This window comes from Mandrillus leucophaeus, unplaced genomic scaffold (genome assembly GCF_000951045.1).
Source record: "Mandrillus leucophaeus isolate KB7577 unplaced genomic scaffold, Mleu.le_1.0 Scaffold448, whole genome shotgun sequence".
Lineage (NCBI taxonomy): Eukaryota > Metazoa > Chordata > Mammalia > Primates > Cercopithecidae > Mandrillus > Mandrillus leucophaeus.
In genome coordinates this window covers 3,529,521-3,535,452 of record NW_012104787.1, presented here as the reverse complement: position 1 = coordinate 3,535,452, position 5,932 = coordinate 3,529,521, and the positions used below count along the sequence as shown (strand labels likewise).

General features: G+C 49.4%; 1 long non-coding RNA gene across 1 annotated transcript; it reads left to right on the top strand.

Moving 5' to 3' along the window:
* The first annotated feature begins 744 nt into the window (after window positions 1-744).
* LOC105549635 lies at window positions 745-2,565 on the top strand. Its single transcript, XR_001007580.1, has 2 exons — window positions 745-1,355; window positions 2,381-2,565. It is a non-coding gene; the product is annotated as an uncharacterized LOC105549635 (long non-coding RNA).
* Window positions 2,566-5,932: the final 3,367 nt, after the last annotated feature.

Genomic DNA, 5,932 nt, shown 5'->3' with positions numbered 1-5,932 from the left:
AGAAGGAGGACTCCTGGGCTCCCACTCAGGCCTCAAACAGGCATTACAAAACGATAAAGCTATTTGCTTCTGAATCCAACCCTCCCAAGCTGGTTCCTCCTTCACCTGCCCTGGAAGGAAGGGCGGCAATTTCCCTTCAAGATGCTGAAGGTATGAAAGCTTTGTTCGCAAGCTGGGGTATGAAACTTTTTAAGATTAAACATAAGACCAAGCACACACTTTTCAGAGCTGCTAAGGCCCACATTTTGTGTTTAGCTTTGGGTTTCCAAGACCCAATCTGAAAGGCAGTGCTTTCTCTACCTTTAAAGAAGAAAATGGGAAAGAGAGGTGGGCTTGGGGGTTCTTATTTTGCAAACCTCCCTGGAGACAGTGGAAAAACTGCTCCTCTGCAGCAGCAGGTAAACACCTGAGCTGGGAAGGAAAGCTGCCTGCTAGTCCCAATGAATACCGGCAAGACAAGGGCAGGCAAGAGGCGGGGCAGCTTCCCTGCCAGCTGAAAGCTCACTTTTGTTTGAACCATGTCCCAACCACCCGCTGCCTCCCCTCAGGAGGGAGGGATAAAACCAAGAAGGGTGTGATTTTCCCGTGGGGCCATTGCTAAAATGAAGTCGGGCATCGTGTGGGGCGGGAAGCTGTGGCTGCAGGAAGCCAGGGGTGATGTCCTTCCTGCAGAGTCTCTCGAGCCCCGAACTTGCGGGAAGAAAGGCCTCCCCTCTTTCACCTCGTTCGGGTTGGTTTGCGCTGGAATGCCACGCTTTTCAAAGTGTCTGAGTGATAGGCACTTTCTAAATATGTACAGCGATGGCCTGATAAGCAACTAAGCGTCTGGCTTCGCGGGTTCATGCCCGAGGCTGTGCGGTCGGGAAGGGTGGGGGCTCAGCTGAAACCTCAGCTCCTCCTTACAGGCCTGGCTTGGAAACGGTTCTGTTCACTGCTGGGGTCCCCATTTTCCAACTTTTACTTCTGAGACTGGAAGAAGACAAGAGACACCTCCCCACCCCCTATCCTCTGCTTCCACGCCCGCGACTCAGCCCAGGTGACCCAAACGGCTGAGTCAACTTGGCGCAATCGGAGCGTCCCCATTGCGCCGGCCGCCCCCAGCCCCCTTCGCCCCTCGCTTGGCCCCACAATGCGCCCTTGTGCAGCGCCTGCAGTCAGGCCGGGGATTTGGCGCAGGGATGGGGGGAATATTCGTCAGATATTTAAAACAGAGCCGAGAGAACAAAGCAGGCCTTTGTGCAGTGAGGCGGCCCGGGAGCTGGGAGCCGCCGGCCCCCGAGCACGGTGCTGGGCCAGGCGAATGCGCATGCGCGGGGCGACCTGCGAGCTCGGGTTCCGGGCCGGCTTCTACCCAGGTAAGCGGGGCGCTACGTTAACCCCTTCCCATCCCGCGCCCCGGGGCGCCCGAAGCAGAAGCGGGCTGCTAGTCTGCTGCCTGCTGCATGTTTAACTGAAAAAACAAATAGTCATCTTCCATGTTTCTATAGGACACATGGCTCAAGATAAAATGATACACCACTTGAGAACCCAAATTTTCAATGACTGGAAAGACTAAGACACTTGGGTCACGTAAAAATCAAGACATTTGGAAAATACGCCATCTTCGGATGCTAAAAGAAGATGGAACCTTTTGATAGGCGTGGGCTTCTTCCGGCTTGTTTATGCTGGGTGACCGGCTCTTTCATTTTTGTGTTCACTGTCACTTGGAATTTGGAAGACATGCTGGTTGTTGTCAAGGACCTGGCTTTTGTTTTGGGTTGTGGGCTGACTGGATGGTGTTTGTTTATTTAAAAAAAAAAAAAAAAACCGAAAAACTAAATAGCTAAATACAAGTGAAGTGTGCATGGTACAAAGATGAGATTGTGTCATGAACCGAGAAATATGTAATTAATGAAATTCTATGCAGAAGAAAGAAAGAAAGAAGAGGAAATTAGTAGCTATTTAAATACATTATGTTATTGGGGAAGGAGATAAAGTTTCTCAAGTAAGGTAGAGTAGGAGCAAGTTGGGGGGAGGTGGCATGTGCAAAGTACCCCCGTTCTGCTTTATATTGACAGTGATTGCACCCCATAGGTAATGGGGACTGGCAGACAGAGGCTGGGGGAAGCCAACGGCAGGCTTAGAAGTGAGTTATTGTGCTTGAATTATTCAGATGGGTGAGAAAGGCAGTCCCAACCAGATGATTTCACAGCCTTCCAAACGCAGCTCCTGGAGCATGTCCAGTGAGGTTAGATGGACCTCCCCCATCAGACACGTCAAGGGGAGTGCAAGGACTTAAAGGAGGTCTCGTGACTTGTATGCTAGGACTCTGCAGTAGCCCACCCTGCTCCGACTGTGGACACACATCTGAGGAATTTATGGCTTTCTTTATCCTTCATAGCTCAATTACCTGGTGGTCACAAGAAAGCAAAGGGATTTTTATGTGACATCATCTTGGCAAGAAGCTCCCTTACCAACCTTGACCTCCAGGTCTCCATGGCAATTGCTGCTGGGACATCATTGGCACCAGATTGTGTCCCCTAAAGGCCACACTGCAGCAAGGGCAGATAAACAATTTCATGGCAACAGTCACGTAGCAAACTCATTCTTAAATGTGGGCTGGTTAGTTAGGATGATGTAAGTGGTTTTTTCCACTCTCTTCCACATTCTGGCTCCAGAATTCTGGGCCTAGGGCATAGTCAAAGAATGTACCTTGGGGTATGAGGTAAGAAAACAGGCTGGGGTGGGACTGGAAGAAGTACCTTCTTCTAGACACAGGGACAAATTCTCTTTCCTTTCCCAGTTGAGAGTTCATTTTCTGTCTCGGTTCAACAAAGGCATGTTATCTTTATGTAAAGGAAGCTGTAATAGACAGTCTCCAAGATGGCAGCCTTTAGTTCTTTCCCTCCTCAGATTCATGAGCTGCTTCTCACCCCTTAAATCTGGTCTACCTATAGTGATTTGCTTGACCAACAGAATATGGTAGGAGCAACATTCTAGAACTTCTGAGGCTTGGTTGTAAGAAGCTTTGCAATATCTGCCTGGATCTCTTAGAACTTTCAATACTGGGACACTTGCTCTAGAAATCAGCCACCATCCTGTGAGAAGTCCAAGCCACAGAGAGAGGCCAGAAATAGTTGCTGCCGTCAAGAGCCCCAGCTGAGCTCTCAGCCAGCATTCAGCATCACTGCCAGCCATGTGAGTGAGTGATGGTGACCTTGGATGTCCAGCTCAGTAGAACCTTCAGATGATTTTGGCCCTAGCCATTCCAACTGCAAGACATCCTGAGTGAGCTGAGCCCAGTCAACAGAGATGTGAGAGATAATGATGCATTGTTTTGAGACACTAAGTTTTAGAGTGTCTGTTGTGTAGCAGTAGGTAATTCAAGAGGAATGAAATGCTAGATGGGGTGTGGAAGATAGGAGAGGACCTCCTGATATCTCAGCACTTTGAAAGGCTTTATTTATCAGGATTTTTTGCCCCTGCATCCCACCAACACCATCCCTGCTTTCTGAGCTGTGCCTGGCATACTGCACCACACAAACCTTGCACTGCTCACTAACTGTGCCATGTGTATTAGCCTCCTCAGCCTGATGGTGGACACCATGAAGGTAGGGACCTATATGATTTGATCCCTACCCTCCTTAGCACGGACAGATTTGTCAAGCTGTTCCAGTGGATAAATACGGGGGATGACTGCTGGAGCAGCATCTTGAGGTATTTATGTGGCTTGGCTTCTGATCTTTGACATTTGATAACTGATGAACACGCTATTTGGGCCCACCCAGAAGCCAGTCACACCATGGAGGAGTCTGAACCTCATCCACACTGTGGTCACTCAGGGGAAGGAGACCAGGGCCAAGAACGTAGTTGCTAACCTCCTGCTTAGATTTGCTTCTTGGGGGCAGCCCTGGAAACCCAAAGAAGAGCTAAAACTGTATGGATGGGAGAAAACCCTCAGAACCCATTCATAGAGATACCAGGAGCAGCTGAGAACCTATTGTAGGAAGGACACATGTTCAAAACCTCCCCCAACTGCCCATCTAGGGACATGGATGTTTAAGCCATGCTAGGGTCAGAAGTGGGAACATAGGTCAGCTTGAGTAGAACCTGGTGCCTGTGCAGGAACCCTGCCTTCTGTGGGCCCAGTTGCTCGGGAGGCCGAGGAGGGAGGATGGCTTGGGTCTGGGAGGTCGAGGCTGCAGTAAGCCATGTTTGCACCACTGCACTACAGCCTGGGCAACAGAGTGAGACCCTGTTTCATAAAAAATAAATAAAAATAGAAAGCCTGGTGAGCCCAGTGTCCACTCAGAGCTCAGGAGAGAGGGAGGAGAAAGGCAGGACGAGGGCAGCTCAGGAGGCGGTCCTTCATTCTGCCAATAAACATTCTTTTGTGAACCAGGTCTGGCTTGAGGCACAGGGTATGCAGAAAAGTTCAAGGGAGACAAAGTCCCTGCTCTCAGGTAAAATGCCTGGAGGAGTCGTTGCTCCCATACACATCTCACAACATGGGCAGAGCTTGGCTGACTATGGGTGTAGGGGAGCTGTGGCCTTCCCTTCTCATTATATCCCAGTCTTCCCACTTTGTGAAAGATCTGGAACTCCCATGCTATAAGGTGGTATGAGTGTGGGCACTAGAACCACATGATCTAGTCCAGGTCCCAGCTCCACCATTTATTGGCTGTGTGACCTCGGGCAAGCTACTTAAACTCTCTGAGCCTTTAGTGTCTCATCAGTAAAAATAAGAACAGTAACGGTGCTTCATCTCAGGGTTGTCTGAGGATTTCATAAGATCCTCCTGGCAAAGTGAGCCCTTAACTCCACGTGTGGCACCTGCAGGCACTCCAGAACCACTGGCTCCTATCCTATGTACTCCCCACGAGGCATGGGAGGGCTCTGGGTATGAAATTATCTGCAAAGTCCAAGTAACTTTTGCTTAGAAAAAAAAAAAAAGATGATGAGGGAAGAAGAGGAAGTCTCACTTAGGAACGAAATTGCCTAGGGCCCTGTTTCCTGAGAGGATCTCGCAGGAGTCATATGACATTGGTCTGACTTTCCTGAACTGCCCACGCATGCGCTGAGTTTCAACAGCCCTGACTGCCTAGGCTGCTCTTCCTGAAACTTCGGAGAAGCTTGGGCTTTTCTCTGGCCAGACCAAAAGTGGTTCCCAGGTAATTGCCTGGTCCAAGAGCCATAGAGGATTTAGAATTATGAGGGCAGGGAAGTGTGGTTAGGGGGATCCCAGAGTCTCAGGAAGCATTTCGGTTTCATCCCTTGAACCCACTTCCTGCTCTGGCATATGGAGGTACCAGAAGTGCTAGGAGAGCTGTGATTGGCAGGCCTCACTCCCTGCGCATCTTCCCTTTTAGCTTCCCCAGAACCATAGCCCCCTTTAGACTGGGCATATGGGCAGATAACAAAGGATATCATGCTGGGGACGCATTTCTGAGAGGGAGTGACTGCCCTTGCCTCTAAGTTTGAGTTGCCTTTGCCCAATATCCCTGCAATGTAAAGTGATTGGCAAAGCGGACTACAGCCCTTGGTTCTACACCCATCAAACGTGCTGAAATCAGATTCTTTTCCAAGCAACACATCCACATTATGCCACCATCCAGACGACACCAAGAGCTAATCATCCTGAGTATGAGATGTGTTCTCTGGTGAGATGCCTTGACCTCCACGGGAAGGTTGTTCTCTTGAGAAAATGCCAACTTCACCTCATCTTTCAGGGGCCCCCTTCCTGACCAAAAGGCTCAAGGTAAGCAAAGCTAGAGCCCAGTGTTTGGGCTACATTCCAGACTCCTAGTGTTTCCAACCCAGAGGGGTTGTACTCACTGCAAATCTTTACTCTCCTTAAAAGTAGTTTAACAGAAAGAAGACATTTGATCTTTCCCTAGTACATCTCAGTTGTTTGATTTTCACTGTCATGTGAATTCAAGACATAGAAAAATAA